Genomic DNA, 22,354 nt, shown 5'->3' on the forward strand with positions numbered 1-22,354 from the left:
CAGAATAACTGAGGGAGGATCAAATGTAGTGGAGGAAGAGAGGGGGAGGAGTTCGTCGAAGTCTTCTCTGAGGAGGGGACTGAGACCAGACACAACAATTGGCAGACATCCATGATTGTTTAAAAAAAAAAGAAAAAGAAAAGAAAACTTGAGGTTTTTGTTGTTGGTGTTTTGCTTATATTAATAGGAAGATAAGTCTCCTTTAGCTCCATGTCGGGTCCTAATTATAGTCTGGGGTCCCAGAAAAGTCTATTTTTTCCCATTTTCAACTGACAGCTTCTCCAACATCCAGCATTTGCAGACAGCTGTCACATCTCTCCTATCCCCTCAAGTCCCTCCTTCACCTGGACCCCTTCAAGCAGCCCCACAGGGTTTGGAGACCCAGATACGTGCTGCAGTTATTAAGAACAGCCAGTAGCAGCAAGGATTCAGGTAAACAAGGAGGTTACAGAGACCCCCGCTGTAAAGGTTATGTGGACCCTCCCAACATCTTGGGGATTATTGGTCCAACTCCCACAGCACTGCTTGTTCATTTCCCTATGGCTGCTGCTAACTGCTGGCTCCCATCAGGCATTAAATTCTCTGACATTGGGAGGGAGCAGGCGGGGTTAGAGCCTTCAAACGCTCCCACTGGAAGCCTTCTCTCTCTCTTGAAAACACTTTATTTTTTCGATGTTAAAATCATGTCCCTCCCCCCTGGTTTGAACACCAAAACAAACCCAGCTGTCCCCAGTGCTGGGCCCAAACCACAGGCGTGTGGCTGGGGAGCCAAAGAGGCAGCAGGAGGAGCTGCTCAGAGTCTTGCTCCTCCAGATTCCTGCTGGGCTCCACTCAGGAGGCAGGGAGGCTGTGTTCTGCAAAGGCCCAGCCTCCCCTTCTTCACAATTAAGCAAGACAGCACCTCAAGGGCAACAAGTCTGCCCTGCCCCCCAGGTGGCTCACAGGAGGCAGAGGCCTATGCAAGCTCCTGAGGCCTCTGAGTTAGCTGATACCCCCTTCCCTACCTGCCAGGAATTGTCCCCAGCAGCTCTGGGGGCTCCCAGAGAGTCAAAAGGCTGAGGCCTGAGACCCAGGCAGTGTCCACAACTGTTTTCTTAGCTTGGTTTGGAGATAAAAACAACTGCTGCTTCTTGCTTTCTCACAATTTCCACTGAGGTCACTTGGGGCAAGACTGAGTCAAGGCTTCCAGAAGGTCTGGCAATAGCGTGGAAGCAAACAGTGGTGCTATTAGCACAGGACACACTCTACCCAGCCCCCTCCACAGCAGGGGAATCAGAGCAGCATCATACAGCTTGCAAAACTGGCCTTCAGTGGCCTTCACACCACTTTGTCTGCTTCACTCAGCCTGACCTGTAGATATGGTTTCCCCTGACTCACATCACCTCTCTCCCCTACACCCCACCCCTGCCATGCTTAGGGTTGCAGGTAGGGTGAGGTAAGTGAGGGACCCAGGGTGCAAAATTGAAGGAGGCAGTCACTCTCCAGGTCATGCAAGTTCAGTGTTTTTTGCACCCTGCGTGTCTCATTCCCCCCATCCTACTGCAGGTCCTGCACATGCTACCTAAACCTGGTCCCTGAGGATATATTTTATTTCTCTGATCTCTCCCAAACTCCATCCATTAGAAAGAATCTATACATGGCTTTACACTCCTATGTAAAAGATCAAGTCCAGCTTGGAGAGGTCTTTCTGTTTGTTTGTTTTTTAGCCAGATAGTACTTTAATTTTTCTGTTGTTGTTGCCAGTGCTTAAAATTCAGAAGAGTTCCAATGAAAAAAATCCTCGTTTGTAGCTTCTTTTGAAAACACAGAAGATATGGCCTCTCCATCTGGAATGGAGCCACAGCTGCCTCTTTAGGCCCATTGGACATGGCCTGTGCTCTCCAGCCCCCCAAAGCCCCACCTGTGCAAGCTTACCATTCATATTACCTTCTTAGCCCCCATAGGCATTTGAGGTTGAACCTTTGATCTAAAGACGGATTATGTCCAGACATAAAGTAGCTTGTCTCTTATGGTGCAATTCTGGCAGCAGTGACTGACTAGGGTGGGAGACTGGGGCAAGAAGGAAACAGAGAAGATTTCCCAATGTCCTTGAACTCAGACCATGGAGGCAAGTCCCCATTCCACCAGCCAGGGTGCAGAAAAGACTAAAACTTGCAGTTTGGGGGAAGAAACATGTTACGTGACAGCATCAGAAGAGCTGCGGAGATAAAGGGACGAAACTTGAGTTGAAAACAGCACTGACCAAGGGTCAGGAGGCCTGCCTGGGTATCCCACATTTGCCCCTGACTTCTGTGTAATGTTGGACACAACCACTCCTGAAACTTCAGCTTCCTCGTCTCTTAATAAGGAGAGTCAGGCTGGATTATTTGTCAGATCCGTCCTAGCTCTAACTCTCTTGAATGTAATGCTTACTATTCTTCAGTGGAATTATTCTAGTAAAAGAGAATCTCAGAACATTGTTCGGGCCAGCTTAAAAGAGCAGTTGAGCGGAGATCAGAACCACATTTCATTGATAGCATGGAATTTTGCACGTTTCGCAGTGCTCTACTTATCCTTTCATAAGTTCTCTGATTTTGCTGAGAATATACACTTAGAGGAGCTCAAACAATAGCCTGACTCAGCAGTCTCTTACCTTAACAACTGCTCGTCTGCTTGAAAATTCACTAGGTGTGAAATCTAGTTTGCTAAAGGATGTGTCTCTACCTTGAAGATGCTGAAGGAGAAGAAAGCTCCCTGTCCGCCCTGTGGGGGGCAATCCAAGTGGAATTCAATGCAACAGGCACTAACAAATAGCTAAGCAGCAGTCTATACAGTGTAGACTCTGGGAGGATACCAGGAAATACATCCAGGAGTAAAGCCCAGTCCTTGTCCTTGAGGAGATTACAGTAGGGCAGAGAGGTCAACACAACAGCCACAGAATCCAAATGCACAGCAGAGTAAGATGAAAGTCAATCAGAGTTATAAAGTGCTAGGAGGAGTCAAAAAAGGAAGGAGTTACATAGGCCTAGGGTGTGAACTTTAGACTAGTAGTGAAGGATGAATAGATGAGGATGGGCAGGAAGGAACAGTGGCTTCAGTTACTCACTGATCTACCAGGAATGAAAGTTTCCTACCGCCTACCATTGCCTTAGGCACTGGGATGTAAGGGTTAACAAGACAGGAGGGAGTCCTGCTTTCATGGAACTCACTTTCTAGTGGGGGACTTAGACAAGTACACAAATACATAAGCTAATTTCAGGTATTGTTGAATGCTATGAAGAATATGAAATGAAGTGATTACCATAGATGGTGATTGTAAGATGGACAGGGAAGACCCCTCTGAGGGGGCTCCAGTTGAGCTGTGTCATAGGATCATCTGGAGAAGAGCACCCCAAGTCACTTCCAAACGTTGCACATTGCCAGTATCCCTGGGGGACAAAAATGCCCCCCGGATGAGAACTAATATGGACCCTACTATAGCTAACACCATAAGGTTACTGGGGCTGACTTGAGTCTTTCTTAACCCAAGAATCCTGCATCCAAAATGGTTTTAGTCACCAAATTAGGGGCAGCATGAATTGGTCCCCAACAGAGAAAAGACAAATGCCCTCTTACAAAATGTTGTTTTACCTCCATATTCTGTGGCATACAGGCTTCTTCTGTAGCCTCCGGTTCTCTACTTGAGTAAAAGTAATGTGGAGTAAGGGGCAAAGAGTGATGGAGCCTAGTGGTAGGAGGGATATTCCATTCCAGGGCTATTAACCCCCAGACAAAGGATAAGACAAAAGCTCCAATTTGCCCTTTTTAGTGCTAGGACAAGCCTCTTGCAATCCTGGCTCAAGATGGACAAAGCAGCATCAGGAATTTATTTCAGTTACCCTGTTGTTTAAGGTACAGTTTTCATAGCTATGTTGATCTATGTCTTTATTTTTGTTGTGCTTTTTAAAGACGACAAGACAGAAAAATAAAGTATGATTTGATTCAACAGATATATAACAAGCCCCTACCTTGTCTTCACTACATCAGTTTTCTCATGGGCACAAGAAAAGGCACAGTGGGATAGAATCCCCAGGTGCATTTGAGGAACTGCACATCTTGGATATGGCTGGAGAGTGGGTTCCTGTGGGGCCCAAAAAGGACCAGGCTGCTTCCTTTGCTTATGCTGGGGTCCAGGCGGGGGTCAACAGCCAGGTTGGCCCCAGGATGAGCGCGGCATGAACATCTCTGCTAAGAAGTGATTGAGATCATATTTTTCAGGCTGGAATCTCAGTAAATTAGCTCTTCAAAGGATTATTCCTAAAACGTTAGCTGAGTGGCTGACAGGATCTTGGTGCTCTGGCCGGGTGTCAGGCCTGAGCCTCTGAGGTGAGAGAGCCAAGTTCAGGACACTTGTCCACCAGAGACCTCCCGGCCACATGTAATATCAAGTGGTGAAAAATCTCACAGAGATCTGCATCTCAAGGCTAAGACCCAGCTCCACTCAACAACCAGCAAGCTACAGTGCTGGACACCCTATGCCAAACAACTAGCAAGACAGGAACACAGCCCCACACATTAGCAGAGAGGCTGCCTAAAATCATAATAAGGTCACAGACACCCCAAAACACACCATCAGATGCGGTCCTGCCCACCAGAAAGACAAGATCCAGTCTCATCCACCAGAACACAGGCACCAGTCCCCTCTGCCAGGAAGGCTACACAACCCACTGAACCAACCTTACCCACTGGGGGCAGACACCAAAAACAGCGGGAACTACGAACCTGCAGCCTGAGAAAAGGAGACCCCAAACACAGGAAGTTAAGCAAAATGAGAAAACAGAAACACAGAGCAGATGAAGGAGCAAGGTAAAAACCCAACAGACCAAACAAATGAAGAGTAAATAGGCAGTCTACCTGAAAAGGAATTCAGAGTAATGATAGTAAAGATGATCCCAAATCTTGGAACTAGAATGGAGAAATACAAGAAACGTTTAACAAGGACCTAGAAGAACTAAAGAGCAAACAAACAATGATGAACAACACAATAAATGAAATTAAAAATTCTCTAGAAGGAATCAATAGCAGAATAACTGAGGCAGAAGAAAGGATAAGTGACCTGGAAGATAAAATAGTGGAAATAACTACCACAGAGCAGAATAAAGAAAAAAGAATGAAAAGAATTGAGGACAATCTCAGAGACTTCTGGGACAGCATTAAACACACCAACATTCGAATTATACGGGTCCCAGAAGAAGAAGAGAAAAAGAAACAGACTGAGAAAATATTTGAAGACATTATAGTTGAAAACGTCCCTAATATGGGAAGGGAAATAGTCATTCAAGTCCAGGAAGTGAAGAGAGTCCCATACAGGATAAATCCAAGAAGAAGCACGCCAAGACACATATTAATCAAAGTATCAAAAATTAAATACAAAGAAAAGATATGAAAAGCAGCAAGGGAAAAGCAACAAATAACATACAAGGGAATCCCCATAAGGTTAACAGCTGATCTTTCAGCAGAAACTCTGCAAGCCAGAAGGGAGTGGCAGGACATATTTCAAGTGATAAAAGGGAAAAACCTACAACCAAGATTACTCTACCCAGCAAGGATCTCATTCAGACTCAAGGAAGAAATTAAAAGCTTTAGAGACAAGCAAAAGCTAAGAGAATTCAGCACCACCAAACCAGCTTTACAACAAATGCTAAAGGAACTTCTCTAGGCAGGAAACACAAGAGAAGGAAAAGACCTACAATAACAAACCCAAAACAATTAAGAAAATGGTAATAGGAACATACATATCAATAATTACCTTAAATGTAAATGAATTAAATGCTCCAGCCAAAAGACATAGACTGGCTGAATGGTTAAAAAAACAAAACCAGTGTATATGCTGTCCACTTCTTCAGACCTAGGAACACATACAGACTGAAACTCAGGGGGTGGAAAAAGATATTCCATGCAAATGGAATTCAAAAGAAAGCGGGAGTAGCAATGCTCATATCAGACAAAATAGACTTTAAAATAAAGACTATTACAAGAGACAAAGAAGGACACTACATAATGATCAAGGGATCAATCCAAGAAGATATAACAATTGTAAATATTTATGCACCCAACATAGGAGCACCTCAGTACATAAGGCAAATCCTAACAGACATAAAAGGGGAAATTGACAGTAACACAATCATAGTAGGGGACTTTAACTCATAGTAGGGGACTTTAACACCCCAGTTTCACAAATGGACAGATCATCCAACATGAAAATAAATAAGGAAACACAAGCTTCAAATGACACATTAAACAAGATGGACTTAATTGATATTTATAGGACATTCCATCCAAAAACAACAGAATACACTTTCTTCTCAAGTGTTCATGGAACATTCTCCAGGATCATATTTGGGTCACAAATCAAACCTCGGTAAATTTAAGAAAATTGAAATCATATCAAGTATCTTTTCCGACCACAACGCTATGAGACTAGATATCAATTACAGGAAAAAAATCTGTAAAAAATACAAACACGTGGAGGCTAAACAATACACTACTTAACAACCAAGAGATCACTGAAGAAATCAAAGAGGAAATCAAAACGTACCTAGAAACAAATGACAATGAAAACACAGCGACCTAAAACCTAGGGATGCAGCAGAAGCAGTTCTACGAGGGAAGTTTATAGCAGTACAGTCCCACCTCAAGAAACAAGAAACATCTCAAACAATCTAACCTTACACCTAAAGCAACTAGAGAAAGAATAACAAAAAACCCCAAAGTTAGCCAAAGGAAAGAAATCATAAAGATCAGACCAGAAATAAATGAAAAAGAAATGAAGGAAACAATAGCAAGGATCAATAAAACTAAAAGCTGGTTCTTTGAGAAGATAAACAAAATTGATAAACCGTGAGCCAGACTCATCAAGAAAAAAAGGGAGAAGACTCAAATCAGTAGAATTAGAAATGAAAAAGGAAAAGTTACAACTGACACTGCAGAAATACAAAGGATCATGAGAGATTACTATAAGCAACTATATGCCAATAAAATGGACAACCTGGAAGAAATGGACAAATTCTTAGAAAAGCGCAACCTTCTGAGACTGAACCAGGAAGAAATAGAAAATATAAACAGACCAATCACAAGCACTGAAATTGAGACTGTGATTAAAAACCTTCCAACAAACAAAAGCCCAGGACCAGATGCCTTCACAGGCGAATTCTATCAAACATTTAGAGAAGAGCTAACACCTATCCTTCTCAAACTCTTCCAAAATATAGCAGAGGGAGGAACACTCCCAAACTCATTCTACGAGGCCACCATCACCCTGATACCAAAACCAGACAAAGATGTCACAAAGAAAGAAAACTACAGGGCAATATCACTGATGAACATAGCTGCAAAAATCCTCAACAAAATACTAGCAAACAGAATCCAACAGCACATTAAAGGGATCATACTCCATGATCAAGTGGGGTTTATCCCAGGAATGCAAGATTCTTCAGTATACACAAATCAATCAATGTGATACATCATATTAACAAATTGAAGAATAAAAACCATATGATCATTTCAATAGAAGCAGAGAAAGCTTTCAACAAAATATAACACCCATTTATGATAAAAACCCTCCAGAAAGTAGGCATAGAGGAACTTGCCTCAACATAATAAAGGCCATATATGACAAACCCACAGCCAGCATTGTTCTCAATGGTGAAAAACAGAAACCATTTCCACTAAGATCAGGAACAAGACAAGGTTGCCCACTCTCACCACTATTATTCAACATTGTTTTGGAAGTTTTATCCACAGCAATCAGAGAAGAAGAAGAAATAAAAGGAATACAAATTGGAAAACAAGAAGTAAAACTGTCACTGTTTGCAGATGACATAATAGTATACATAGAGAATCCTAAACGTGCTACCAGAAAACTACTAGAGCTAATCAGTGAATTTGGTAAAGTAGCAGGATACCAAATTAATACACAGAAATCTCTTGCATTCCTGTACACTAATGATGAAAAATCTGAAAGAGAAATTAAGGAAACGCTCCCATTTACCATTGCAAGAAAAAGAATAAAATATCTAAGAATAAACCTACCTAAGGAGACAAAAGACCTGTATGCAGAAAACTATAAGACACTGATAGAAAGAAATTAAAGATGATATAAACAGATGGAGAGATATACCATGTTCTTGGATTAGAAGACTCAACATTGTGAAAATGACTATGCTACCCAAAGCAATCTACAGATTCAATGCAATCCCCATCAAACTACCAGTGGCATTTTTCACAGAACTAGTAGAGAAAATTTCACAATTTGTATGGAAACACAGAAGACCCTGAATAGCCAAAGCAATCTTGAGAAAGAAAAATGGAGCTAGAGGAATCAAGCTCCTGGACTTCAGACTGTATTACAAAGCTACAGTAATCAAGAGAGTATGGTACTGGCACAAAAACAGAAATATAGATCAATGGAACAGGACAGAAAGCCCAGAGATAAACCCAGGCACATATGGTCACCTTATCTTTGATAAAGGAGGCAAGAATATAGAATGGAGAAAAGACAACCTCTTTAATAAGTGGTCCTGGGAAGAGTGGACAGCTACATGTAAAAGAATGAAATTAGAACACTACCTAACACCATACACACAAATAAACTCCAAATGGATTAAAGACCTAAATGTAAGGCCAAACACTATAAAACTCTTAGAGGAGAAGATAGGCAGAACACTCTATGACATAAATCACAGCAAGATCCTTTCTGACCCACCTCCTAGTGAAATGGAAATAAAAACAAAAATAAACAAATGAGACCTAATGAAACTGAAAAGCTTTTGCACAGCAAAGGAAACTATACACAAGATGAAAAGACAACCCTCAGAATGGGAGAAAATATTTGCAAACGAATCAACGGACAAAGGATTAATCTCTAAAATATACAAGCAGCTCATGCAGCTCAATATCAAAAGTACAAACAACCCAATCCAAAAATGGGCAGAAGACCTAAATAGACATTTCTCCAAAGAAGATATACAGATTGGCAACAAACACAGGAAAGGATGCTCAACATCACTAATCATGAGAGAAATGCAAATCAAAACTGCAATGAGATATTATCACCTCACACCTGTCAGAATGGCCATCATCAAAAAATCTACAAACAGTAAATGCTGGAGAAGGTGTGGAGAAAAGGGAACCCTCTTGCACTGTTGGTGGGAATGTAAATTGATACAGCCACTATGGAGAACAGTATGGACGTTCCTTAAAAAACTAAAAATAGAAGTACCATATGACTCAGCAATCCCACTACTTGGCATATACCCTGAGAAAAACATAATTCAGAATGAGTCATGTACCACAGTGTTCATTGCAGCACTATTTACAATAGCCAGGACATGGAAGCATCCTAAGTGTCCATCGACAGATGAATGGATAAAGAAGATGTGGCACATATATACAATGGAATATTACTCAACCATAAAAAGACACGAAATTGAGTTATTTGCAGTGAGGTGGATGGACCTAGAGACTGTCATACAGTGTGAAGTAAGTCAGAAAGAGAAATACAAATACTGTATGCTAACACATATATATGGAATTTTAAAGAAAAAAAAAAAGGTTCTGAAGAACCTAGGGGCAAGACAGGAATAAAGACGCAGACGTAGAGAATGGACTGGAGGACATGGGGAGGGGGAAGGGTAAGCTGGGACTAAGTGAGAGAGTGGCATGGACATATATACACTACCAAATGTAAAACAGATAGCTAGTGGGAAGCAGCTGCATAGCACAGTGAGATCAGCTCGGTGCTTTGTGTCCCACTAGAGGGGTGGGATGGGGAGTGTGGGAGGGAGACACAAGAGGGAGGGGATGTGGGGATATATGTATACATATAGCTGATTCACTTTGTTATACAGCAGAAACTAACACACCATTGTAAAGCAATTATACTCCAATAAAGATGTTAAAAAAAAAATAGGGCCAGGGTGCAGAGGAAGACCAAAGCCAGGTCTTCAAGGGTCTTGAATTTTAAGTTTATCCTATAGGGCACAGATAATAGGGAGCCATGGAAGACTCAGAAGCAGGGAAGTATCACTGTGAGACCTACGCTCGGGGATAGGCAGGGAATAGTCATTTCTATGTGAGAAGAGTGAAGAGTCTGAGGACTCGCCCTCCTATTTAATACCTGAGGGGCTAATATTCACTTTCAGCCGAGTTGACCTTCTGGATTTTATTGCAACCCTGTGTCTCCACCTTTTGGCATGGCTCAGCGTGAGAGCTGCAGGGGCGAGAGCCAGGAGCCTCCCTGGGAACACAAGCTCTGTCCATCAGTTGCTCCATTGCTCAGGAGGGATTCCAGCTCCCAAGGGTCATGAGGCCTTGCCCCTGGAAGGAGTGGGGGGTGAAGCTGCCTCGGTGTGACTCAGAAAACAGATCCAGGCTTGGCAGCACTTGAGAGCTGTTTGGAAACTTCATACCAGGTTTTGCTTTGTTTTGTTCACAGGCCCTCAGAGTAAGCTGCAGGAATAGGCTTCTGCGGGCTTGGATCTCCTATTGCTCCCCCGCTCCCACAAGCTGCCGAGGGCCTTTCCTGGCTTGGAGCCACACCCAACTCCTCATCAGCATGGTCATCTTTCCAAAATTGAGCCGACCTACCACAGGGGGACCAGCATTCACCAGGTCAGCTCCAGGCAGAGGTGCAGGATGACTAGAGCTGTTAATGACCACCACCACCAAAATACTTGTGATCTATCGAATGACTCGATTCCCACATGGTGGATGTCAAGTTTAATACATGTATCCTGTCATCTGATGGCCAGAACAGCTTAATGAAGTAGGTACAACTATTTTCTTCATTTATCAGATAAACTGAGGCACAGAGAGCAACTTGCAGCTGGTATTTGGCGAAACCTAGATTCAAAGTTGGTTCTGACTCCAAAGCTGGGGCTCTGTGGCCCACCAATATCCCATTTCTCAGTGCTTCCCTTGGGCAGCTGCCCCTTTCTCTACCCACCAAGTACCCATTGCCTTGCAGCTGTATTTTCTCACGTAAACATCCAGTTCCTCCCACATGCAGCTCATTTGTCGGGGGAGTCTCAGCTCTGCCATGAATTAGTTCTGTGACCCTGGAAAAAGTCCTTTAAGCTCTCTGGGCCTCAGTTTGCTTATCAATAAAATGGGGATGCCCTGCCTTTTTTATAGTCAATGTAGGAATTTAATCCTCTGCTCCTAACACCTCAGAAACCTGTTTGGGACACATAATCGAAAGGTCTTATTATGTCGATGCAGAAGTGACTCACATAGTCAGAGGTTCAAGTCCTGCCTGGGGCATTGAGCACCCAGGAGGTCTCCACAAGTAGACTGGAGTAACAGGTGTCTGCACCGGGGGGCAGCTCTGACCCAGCCAATTCTGCTGGCAAAGCTTGCTCTTGGCTCTTTCCACGGAGAGAAGTCACATTCCGCGGCCTGGCAGCCCAGCACCAGGAAACAGCCCTGCTCAGACACAAGGAAAATGAACATCAAAGGGGCTCTGTTGGTTTATAAAAGTTTTATGAGCCTCCAAGTTCTCTTGTTTGTTGCCAAGGTGAGAAGACAAGGGAGGAGAGAGACTGGGTCCAAGGAAAGCATGGAGGATCTCCTTGTTCTTAGCTGTTAAACAGAAGCACTGTCTCTCCCAGGCTGAGGCCAATAGCTTTCTCTACAGGCTGGCTATGCTCTGCTGTGTTCACAGTTCAGACTTGGGTCTGATTAACAGGAGCCTGGAAGCATCATTCTAGGGCTCCTATCACATCTGCTGTGTTCATTTCCTGGAGTTGTTGTAGCAAAGTACCCACAAACTGGGTGGCTTAGAGAAATAGAAATGTATTGTTTAACAGCTCTGGAGGCTAGAAGTCCAAAATCAAGGTGGTGGCAAGGCCATATTCCCTCTGAAATGTATAAGAGAAAGATCCTTCTGGCCTCTTTCAGCTTCTGATAGTGTTACTGACTCTGGTCCTTGGACTCTTTAATCAATAGAAATTGATAGGCTAGACAAGGATTTCAGGCAAGGCTTTACTGGGACCTTTGCTACAGGATGAGGGAGCAAAAACAAGTAACAGGTTCCTTTGTTCACTCCCTGAGGAGGGGCGAGCTGGTTCCATAAGTGGAAGGAGGGTAGGGGCAGATGGATGTGTTGGGCCGCAGGGCTGGTTTCGGTGGTCTGCCCACCCCGTGTGCAGGGGTCCTGTGTTGCACCCTGCTTTTGCTCCTGACACCTCAGAAGTGACAGTTGGTTTGTGACCTTTGTGTATCTTATTGTTCGTAATTGCTCCAACTGTGGACACGTGCAGTTACTTTTAGTCCCTTATAGTTTCTTTGTATTCTGTTGCTCGGAGGAGACGTTTGTCCAGTTGTAAGCACTCCGGTAAAGGGTCCCAGGTCCCAGCCTGTCTCAGTAGCTCCGGAGACTCCTCAGCTTGTGACCTCATACCTCCAATCTCTGCCTCCCCCGTGGCGTTCTCCCCGTATCTTCACACCGTCTTCAGTCTTGGAGTACCTGTGTCCAAGTTTCCACTTCTTAGAAGGACACAAGTCATTTGGATTAGGGCCTACCTCAATGACCTCATTTTTACTTGGTTACCTCTGCAAAGGCTCTTTTTCCAAATTAGGTCACATTCTGAGGTGTAGGGGTTAAACTTTGACATATCTTCTTGGGGAGCACAATTCAGCCCATAATGCCTGCCCTTCTCACTCTGTAGAAAAAAAATGGCCCGAAAGATTTGGATTTGATTTCAGTTATGCCCATAACTGGCTTCTTGGTTTTGACAAGTGATTTTCAACATGGTTCCTCATCTTGCTGACTTGGGAGGAAGATTAAATGAGATTATAGAAATTACTAACTATATAATTTGAAGTGACCTCTGAGATCATGCAACATTTCCCAAAATACTCATGAGAGTATTAATCCTACAAAGTCCTTTTGGGATAACAGTGGGGACTGGTGCTATGAGTCCCTCTCAGAGACTCTCAGTGTGCATTAGCAGGCCAAAGGCCCTGAGAAGTTCTATGGTAAAAATACCTTTTTCTCCCAGCATCTCCCACATTAACTTCACCATGGAACCCTATTATTTAGATAATCTCTGGTAGCACTCTCTTGATCACTGATCCACACTTGGGAAATAGTTATCTAGATTAATATGTCTAGTTCATTAGAAAACCAGGACTTAGACTTCTATCACCTCCTACATAAACTACCCCCAAATCCCAAATCCTCATTTTAGGCTCAGCTTTGAGGGGAACCCAAACTGAAACAGATCTTTGTTCCCCAGAATAAAAACATCTTTATGGCTATTTTAAAATTATTTTTAATACTACGTACTAGTTAGTAAATTTTCAAAGAATGCGGAAAAGAATAAGAAAGATAAGTAAAGCTCACCTTAAATATAAGGATAAGTAAAGCCACCCAAAAATAACTGGCTAAAATGAGATCTTTATTATTTGTGCCACATTTTGATTGCAGAAGGAGGTGATGAGGGTTAGGAACTGGGATGGGAGCTGGACCCAGAATCAGTGAGCTCAGAAGCACGTCCTGATGTTAGTTAGCTCTTGCTCAAATTTTATGCAAATCCCTTGGCCTCCCTGTGCCTCGGCTTCCCCTTACCCCTTTAGGGAAAAATGTGTCTGTCTATTGCAGAGCCTGAAGATTGGTAATATTAATAGCTGTCATTTTTTTGGGTGCCTACTGGGTACACACAATATTATATTACATGTTATTTCATCCAGGAAATTAACTTAATCTTCATACCTACCCAAGGATGCAGGTGAGATCATTGAGGCTTTGAGAATTTAAGTGACTTTCTTAAGGTTCTACAGCTGGTAGCAGTAACAGGGTCAGAATTTGAACCCAAATCTGCCTAACCCTGGAGCTTTCTACATAACCACAACTCTATGACTTCTTACACCACGTACTGCAAAAATCAGTTGTGTTTTCTGACTTCTTGGCTCCTGTTAAATGATTTTGCTATGTTTGGGATAATTTCAGCTCTGTGCATCCCACTTCTCCTAAGCAGGACTTAGAAATCTCAAAGCAAATTCCAGCCTTTCTTGCAACTTGAATGAAGACATGCGTCTCAGGTTCCACCAATCGGACACACTCCTATACACTTTGATTCCAAAGAGAGCAACTTAAGGAAAGAAATTTCCAGGAGATCCGTTTTGCTGGCAGAATGTTGGCAAGAGGTCTGACTTTTGGGATGACAACATTTGTAAGGTTGAGATCCTGGCACAGAGGCAGCGGTGGTTTCCTCGGGGGCTTGGTGGTCCCTCCACCACAGAAGGGGCAGTGATCCCCCCTCAGTCCAGTTCTAGGGAGTGATGTTTTCATTGCTCCTGGAAGCTCAGCTTCAAGCCTAGCTCTCCATTTCTCCTAACAACTCTGAGAGCTCCCAGGATCCTTTTGATAAACAACTTCTCTACCCAATTAACCAGAGTCACCTTCTGTTGCTTGCCACCAGAATGATACCTCTCACTACACAGAACCCCAATTGCTTTATGTATCTACCTAGTAACGAATAGAGCCAGTCCATTTCTGATCAATTTGATCAAAGTAGGCAACAAACTCATTTTGATCCCAAAAGGAACTTTTGGCCAAAGTTATACAAATTGGTTTAAACTGTGCTGATCATAGTACCCATCAATGGCTAAATCTCCAGATCATACTGCACTTTGTGCCTGGAGTCTAGGTGTTAGAAGCCAAAACGAAACTAGGCTTGCCTGAATGAGTTTTCTGAAAGAAGTTTAATTGGAAATCATAGTTATCCTTTAACCCAACAGTTCTCAAACATTATATCCTCAAAACACTTTTACGCTCTTAATATTGAGGACCCAAACAACGTTTGTCTGTGTAGGTTATATCTATCCACACCTACTGTATTCAAAGTTAAAACTGAAAAAAAATTATAATTTTATTTTCAAAAATAATAAAAACATTACATGTTAATATAAATAACACATTTTTAAAATAACTATATTTTCCAAATTACAAAAAAATTAGCAAGAAGGGGGGCATTGTTTGACATTTCTGCAAATTTGTTTTTTTATTTTTATTTATTTATTTTTTGAATTTTTGAATTTTATTTTATTTATTTTTTTATTAGCAGGTTCTTATTAGTTATCCATTTATGCATATTAGTTTATACATGTTAATCCCAATCTCCCAATTCATCCCACCCCCCCAGCCACTTTCCCCCCTTGGTGTCCATACGTTTGTCCCTACATCTGTGTCTTGATTTCTGCCCTGCAAACCGGTTCATCTGTACCATTTTTCTAGATTCCACATATATGCATTAATATACAATATTTGTTTTTCTCTTTATGACTTACTTCACTCTGTATGACAGTCTCTAGATTCATCCACATGTCTACAAATGACCCAATTTCGTTCCTTTTTATGGCTGAGTAATATTCTATTGTATATATGTACCACATCTTCTTGATCCATTCGTCTGCTGATGAGCATTTAGGTTACTTCCATGACCTGGCTATTGTAAATAGTGCTGCAATGAACACTGCAGTGAATGTGTCTTTTTGAATTATGGTTTTCTCTGGGTATATGCCCAGTAGTGGGATTGCTGGGTCATATGGTAGTTCTATTTTTAGTTTTTTTAAGGAACCTCCATACTGTTCTCCATAGTGGCTGTATCAATTTACATTCCCACCAACAGTGCAAGAGGGTTCCCTTTTCTCCACACCCTCTCCAGCATTTGTTGTTTGTTGATTTCCTGATGATGCCCATTCTAACTGGTGTGAGGACCTCACTGTAGTTTTGATTTGCATTTCTCTAATAATTAGTGATGTTGAGCAGCTTTTCATGTGCTTCTTGGCCATCTGTATGTCTTCTTTGGAGAAATGTCTACTTAGGTCTTCTGCCCATTCTTGGATTGGGTTGTTTGTTTTTTTAATATTGAGCTGCATGAGCTGTTTATATATTTTGGAGATTAACCTTTTGTCTGTTGATTCGTTTGCAAATATTTTCTCCCATTCTGAGGCTTGTCTTTTCGTCTTGTTTATGATTTCCTTTGTTGTGCAAAAGCTTTAAAGTGTCATTAGGTCCCATTTGTTTATTTTTGTTTTTATTTGCGTTACTCTAGGAGGTGGATCAAAAAAGATCTTGCTGTGATTTATGTCAAAGAGTGTTCTGCTTATGTTTTCCTCTAAGAGTTTTATAGTGTCTGGTCTTACATTTAGGTCTCTAATCCATTTTGAGTTTATTTTTTGTGTATGGTGTTAGGGAGTGTTCTAATTTCATTCTTTTACATGTAGCTGTCCAGTTTTCCCAGCACCACTTATAAAGAGACTGTCTTTTCTCCATTGTATATCCTTGTCTCCTTTGTCATAGATTAGTTGACCATAGGTGCATGGGTTTATCTCTGGGCTTTCTATCCTGTTCCATTGATCTATATTTCTGTTTTTGTGCCAGTACCATTTTGTCTTGATTACTGTAGCTTTGTAGTATAGTCTGAAGTCTGGGAGCCTGGTTCTTCCAGCTCCGTTTTTTTCCCTCAAGACTGCTTTGGCTCTTTGGGGTCTTTTGTGTTTCCATACAAATCTTAAGATTTTTTGTTCTAGTTCTGTAAAAATTGCCATTGGTAATTTGATAGGGATTGCACTGAATCTGTAGATTGCTTTGGGTAGTATAGTCATTTTTACAAGATTGATTCTTCCAGTCTGAGAACATGGTATATCTTTCCATCTGTTTGTATCATCTTTAATTTCTTTCATCAGTGTCTTATAGTTTTCTGCATACAGGGCTTTTGTCTCCCTAGGTAGGTTTATTCCTAGGTATTTTATTCTTTTTGTTGCAATGGTAAATTGCAGTGTTTCCTTAAATTCTCTTTCTGATCTTTCATTGTTAATGTATAGGAATGCAAGAGATTTCTGTGCATTAATTTTGTATCCTGCAACTTTACCAAATTCATTGATTAGCTCTAGTAGTTTTCTGGCAGCATCTTTAGGATTCTCTATGTATAGTATCATGTCATCTGCAAACAGTGACAGTTTTACTTCTTCTTTTCCAATTTGGATTCCTTTTATTTCTTTTTCTTCTCTGATTCCCGTGGCTAGGACTTCCAGAACTATGTTGAATAATAGTGGTGAGAGTGGACATCCTTGTCTTGTTCCTGATCTTAGAGGAAATGCTTTCAGTTTTTCACCATTGAGAATGATCTTTGCTTTGTGGGTTTGTTGTATATGTTATATTGAGGTAAGTTCCCTCTGTGCCCACTTCCTGGAGAGTTTTTATCATAAATGGGTGTTGAATTTTGTCAAAAGCTTTTTCTGCATCTATTGAGATGATCATATGGTTTTTATTCTTCAGTTTGTTAATATGGTGTATCACATTGATTGATTTGCATATATTGAAAAATCCTTGCATCCCTGGGATAAATCCCACTTGGTCATGGTGTATGATCCTTTTAATGTGTTGTTGGATTCTGTTTGCTAGTATACTGTTGAGAATTTTTGCATCTATATTCATCAGTGACATTGGTCTATAATTTTCTTTTTTTGTAATATCTTTTTCTGGTTTTGGTATCAGGGTGACGGTGGCCTCCTAGAATGAGTTTGGGAGTGTTCCTTCCTCTGCACTTTTTGGAAGAGTTTGAGAAGGATGTGTGTTAGCTCTTCTCTAAATGTTTGATACAATTCACCTGTGAAGCCATCTGGTCCTGGACTTTTGTTTGTTGGAAGATTTTTAATCCCAGTTTCAATTTCATTACTTGTGATTGGTCTGTTCATATTTTCTGTTTCTTCCTGGTTCAGTCTTGGAAGGTTCTACCTTTCTAAGAATTTGTCCATTTCTTCCAGGTTGTCCATTTTATTGGCATAGAGTTGCTTGTAGTAGTCTCTTAGGATGATTTGTATTTCTGCGGTGTCTGTTGTAACTTCTCCTCTTTCATTTCTAGTTTTATTGATTTGAGTCCTCTCCCTCTTTTTCTTGATGAGTCTGGCTAATGGTTTATCAATTTTGTTTATCTTCTCAAAGAACTAGCTTTCAGTTTTATTGATCTTTGCTATTGTTTCCTTTGTTTCTGTTGTATTTATCTCTGCTCTGACCTTTATGATTTCTTTCCTTCTGCTAACTTTGGGTTTTGTTTGTTCTTCTTTCTCTAGTTCCTTTAGGTGTAGGTTTAGATTGTTTATTTGAGGTTTTTCTTGTTTCTTGAGGTAGGCTTGTATTGCTATAAACTTCCCTCTTTGAACTGCTTTTGCTGCATCCCATAGGTTTTGGATTGTCGTGTTTTCATTGTCATTTGTCTCTAGGTATTTTTTGACTTCCTCTTTGATTTCTTCAGTGATCACTTGGTTATTTAGTACCGTATTGTTTAGCCTCCATATGTTTGTGTTTTGTAGTTTTTTTTTTCCCTGTAATTGATTTCTAATCTCATAGCGTTGTGGTCAGAAAAGATGCTTGATATGATTTCAGTTTTCTTAAATTTACCGAGGCTTGATTTGTGACCCAAGATGTGATCTATCCTGGTGAATGTTCCTTGCACACTTGAGAAGAAAGTGTAATCTTCTGGTTTTGGTTGGAATGTCCTATAAATACCAATTAAATCTGGTCTATTTTGTCATTTAAAGCTTGTGTTTCCTTATTAATTTTCTGTGTGGACGATCTGTCCATTGGTGTACGTGAGGTGTTAAAGTTCCCCACTATTATCATGTTACTGTCGATTTCCTCTTTTATAGCTCTTAGCACTTGCATTATGTATTGAGGTGCTCCTATGTTGGGTGCATATATATTTATAATTGTTATATCTTCTTCTTGGATTGATCCCTTGATCATTATGTAGTGTCCTTCCTTGTCTCTTGTAACCTTCTTTATTTCAAAGTTTATTTTATTTGATATGAGTATTGCTACTCCAGCTTTCTTTTGATTTCCATTTGCATGGAATATCTTTTTCCATCCCCTCACTTTCAGTCTGTATGTGTCCCTAGGTCTGAAGTGGGTCTCTTGTAGACAGCATATATATGGGTTTTGTTTTTGTATCCATTCAGCGAGCCTGTGTGTTTTGGTTGGAGCATTTAATCCATTCACGTTTAAGGTAATTATCAATATGTATGTTCCTATTACCATTTTCTTAATTGTTATCGGTTTGTTTTTGTAGGTCCTTTTCTTCTCTTGTGTTTCCCACTTAGAGAAGTTCCTTTAGCATTTGTTGTAGAGCTGGTTTGGTGGTGCTGAATTCTCTTAGCTTTTGCTTGTCTGTAAAGCTTTTGATTTCTCCGTCGAATCTGAATGAGATCCTTGCCGGGTAGAGTAATCTTGGTTGTAGGTTCTTCCCTTTCATCACTTTAAATATGTCATGCCACTCCCTTCTGGCTTGTAGAATTTCTGCTGAGAAATCAGCTGTAACCTTATGGGTTGTATGTTATTTGTCATTTTTCCCTTGCTGCTTTCAATAATTTTTATTTGTCTTTAATTTTTGCCAGTTTGATTACTATGTGTCTCGGCGCGTTTCTCCTTGGGTTATTCTGTATGGGACTCTCTGCGCTTCCTGGACTTGGGTGGCTATTTCCTTTCCCATGTTAGGGAAGTTTTCGACTATAATCTCTTCAAATATTTTCTCGGGTCCTTTCTCTCTCTCTTCTCCTTCTGGGACTCCTCTAATGCGAATGTTGTTGTGTTTAATGTTGTCCCAGAGGTCTCTTTGGCTGTCTTCATTTCTTTTTATTCTTTTTTCTTTATTCTGTTCCGCAGCATTGAATTCCAGCATTCTGTCTTCCAGGTCACTTATCTGTTCTTCTGCCTCAGTTATTCTGGTATTGATTCCTTCTATTGTAGTTTTCATTTCAGTTATTGTATTGTTCATCTCTGTTTGTTCTTTAATTCTTCTAGGTCTTTGTTAAACATTTCTTGCATCTTCTTGATCTTTGCCTCCATTCTTTTTCTGAGGTCCTGGATCATCTTCTCTATCATTATTCTGAATTCTTTTTCTGGAAGGTTGCCTATCTCCACTTCATTTAGTTTTTTTTCTGGGGTTTTATTTTGCTCCTTCATCTGGTACATAGCCCTCTGCCTTTTCATCTTTATCTTTCTGTGAATGTGGTTTTTGTTCCGCAGGCTGCAGGAATGTAGTTGTTCTTGCTTCTGCTGTCTGCCCTCTCTGCTGATATTATCGGTGTTGGGTGGGGATGAAGCGACAGTCTGCCAAAATCTGAACCATCCTTGGCAGGTTTGGGGTTTCTGTAGAGAAGTTAGCTGTACCAGGTCTGACTGCCGTAGCTCAGGAAAATAGTGCAGTCATTCCTCCTAGCGTAGAATGTACTTCAGAAGAAGATTTTTAAGGGACCGGTGGCGCCTCGCTGCCTCCACAGAGGCAGCCCTTCAACAGTTGCCGTGGTCAGAGCACCATCCCACGGTGGGGTATGTCGAGCCCGCCCGCAGCTCTCGGATCCACTTAGCTCCCTGCAAATTTGTTTAATGTCTGGCTTAACAGAAGATAGTTAGATTCTCATATTTCCTTCTGCATTCATTTTGTTGTGTGTCACATGTCATGTGTCCTCTGGAAAACACCACTGTATACTTACGAGAGAATGAGCATGGAAGAGGAGCAAACATCATTTAACATTATTATGAAAATAGTTTTAACACAAACCTCTTGAAAAGATCTCAGGAACCCCCAGGGGTCCCCAGACCACAGTTTGAGAACCACTACTCTAATCTCTAAACCTTTTCATGCCTTACATTGTAAGGCTTACATCCTAGGTTTCAAATTTGAGGTGCATCTGATTGACATGACAGGTCACGTCCTACCTGAAAGCCTAATAATATGGCCTCAGTCTTTAGAATTATTCTATTCACTGGTCCATAATCCCTCTGCCTTGAGGTGTCATTGAGTATTAAAAGCTCTGTTCAAAAAGTCAGGAACTCTGGTTCTGCCACTAACTAGCTGTGTGATCTTGGATAGATCAGTTGTCCCCTCTAGGTCTTAGTTATTCACTTGCCAAATAGATACTTGTTTACTTCATAAGATGGCTTAAAGATTAAATTGAATAGTAGGCATGAAAATGCTTTTAACACATCTATGTAATAGGATATTATACCATTATGTAAAATGATTGTATTATTTAGGATGCTTTGGGTTGCCAGTAATAGATAACATGACTCAAACAAGCTTAAATTTATGGACTTAACTGAAAAGTATAGAGGTGGCATGATCCTCAGGCATGGTTTGATCCAGAGGATCCTGATGGAGTCCAGGCTCTGATTCATGTTTTCTACTATACTCTCCACTCTGTTCTATACAGTTTCAGTCTCAGCTAGTTCCCCCTCCTGTTAGTAACAGTGACCACTGGACTTCTAATCCCACCTTATGCCACATTACCTGAGGTAAAAGATAGAATTAATTCCAGAAGCTTCCATGAAAGAGAGGAACTTTCTAACCTAGAAGTCCTTAGCAAATGTCTCTTCTTGGATCCAAACTGGGTCAGGTGCCCATCCTTTAACTAATCTCCAAGGTCTGGGTAATAAGATAAGCTGATTGGCTCAATCTAATCAAAGTTTACTCTGGAGCTAGGGGTAGAATGACGTATCCAAACCACATGGCTTAGAAATTCTGCATTCTGTTAAGAAATGAGAAGGTAACAGTAGCTCTTTGGAAGGTAATCAAATGAATGTCCAATACGACATCACGGATCTGATTCACTGACCAAGGAAAATGATCACAACATACTGACAGTAAAAATTAGGTTAAAAAGAGTATGTCAACTAAGATACCCATCTTACAAAATATGTGTGTGGGTGTGTGTGTGTGTGTGTGTATAAAATTCACTTAGTTGAAATGACTGAGGGATGGCATTATGGGTAACTATGCACTTGTTTTTTCATTAGTTTGTTTTTGGCTCATCTAGCTTTTATATAATGCAAAGTGTCGTACTTTATGTAAATTTCACTACGGAAACAAGTCTATTATAAAGATATGAAGCCTGGTCACTGACCATCCCATTTCCTACTCCTATTCTTAGCCTTAGGTTCTAGCACCCACTAGCCTTCTGTCCTAGGACCGAAGACTGACCTCGGCTACCATCTCTCATGTCTCCTAATGGAACCCTAGGCAAAGGGCTGAGCTAGCCTCAAGAAACTTCTCCCATCTGTGTACATTTTGCTTCAACACCCCTAAGGAATCACTAAACCAGTATCTCTTGCTCAGAATAGAAAGTAGTCTATTTTCATTCATATGCAATTCTAATTTTCACTGGTTCTCTTCCCCTCTCCTCCCCCTCTCCCCAAGACCTCCATCAGCTCCCATGACCTCATCATGATATTTAGAATAATAGTCTTTTCCCACAGGTCATCAGCTTCTAAAATAAATATATTTCCATCAACGGAAGCTGCAGAGTCACCAAAATTATTATACTTCGGTTCAGA

General features: G+C 41.1%; 1 protein-coding gene across 2 annotated transcripts in view; it reads left to right on the forward strand.

Annotated features, from left to right (window-relative positions):
* The first annotated feature begins 10,453 nt into the window (after positions 1-10,453).
* Positions 10,454-22,354, forward strand: part of ADRA1B (adrenoceptor alpha 1B) — a 183,755-nt gene continuing 171,854 nt past the window's right edge. For both annotated transcript variants that reach the window (XM_082379890.1, XM_082379891.1), the window contains exon 1: positions 10,454-10,783. The gene's annotated coding sequence lies outside the window, so the exon portion shown is untranslated. The remainder of the gene's footprint in view (positions 10,784-22,354) is intronic.

Source organism: Balaenoptera borealis (assembly GCF_965194805.1).
Source record: "Balaenoptera borealis genome assembly, chromosome: 2".
NCBI lineage: Eukaryota > Metazoa > Chordata > Mammalia > Artiodactyla > Balaenopteridae > Balaenoptera > Balaenoptera borealis.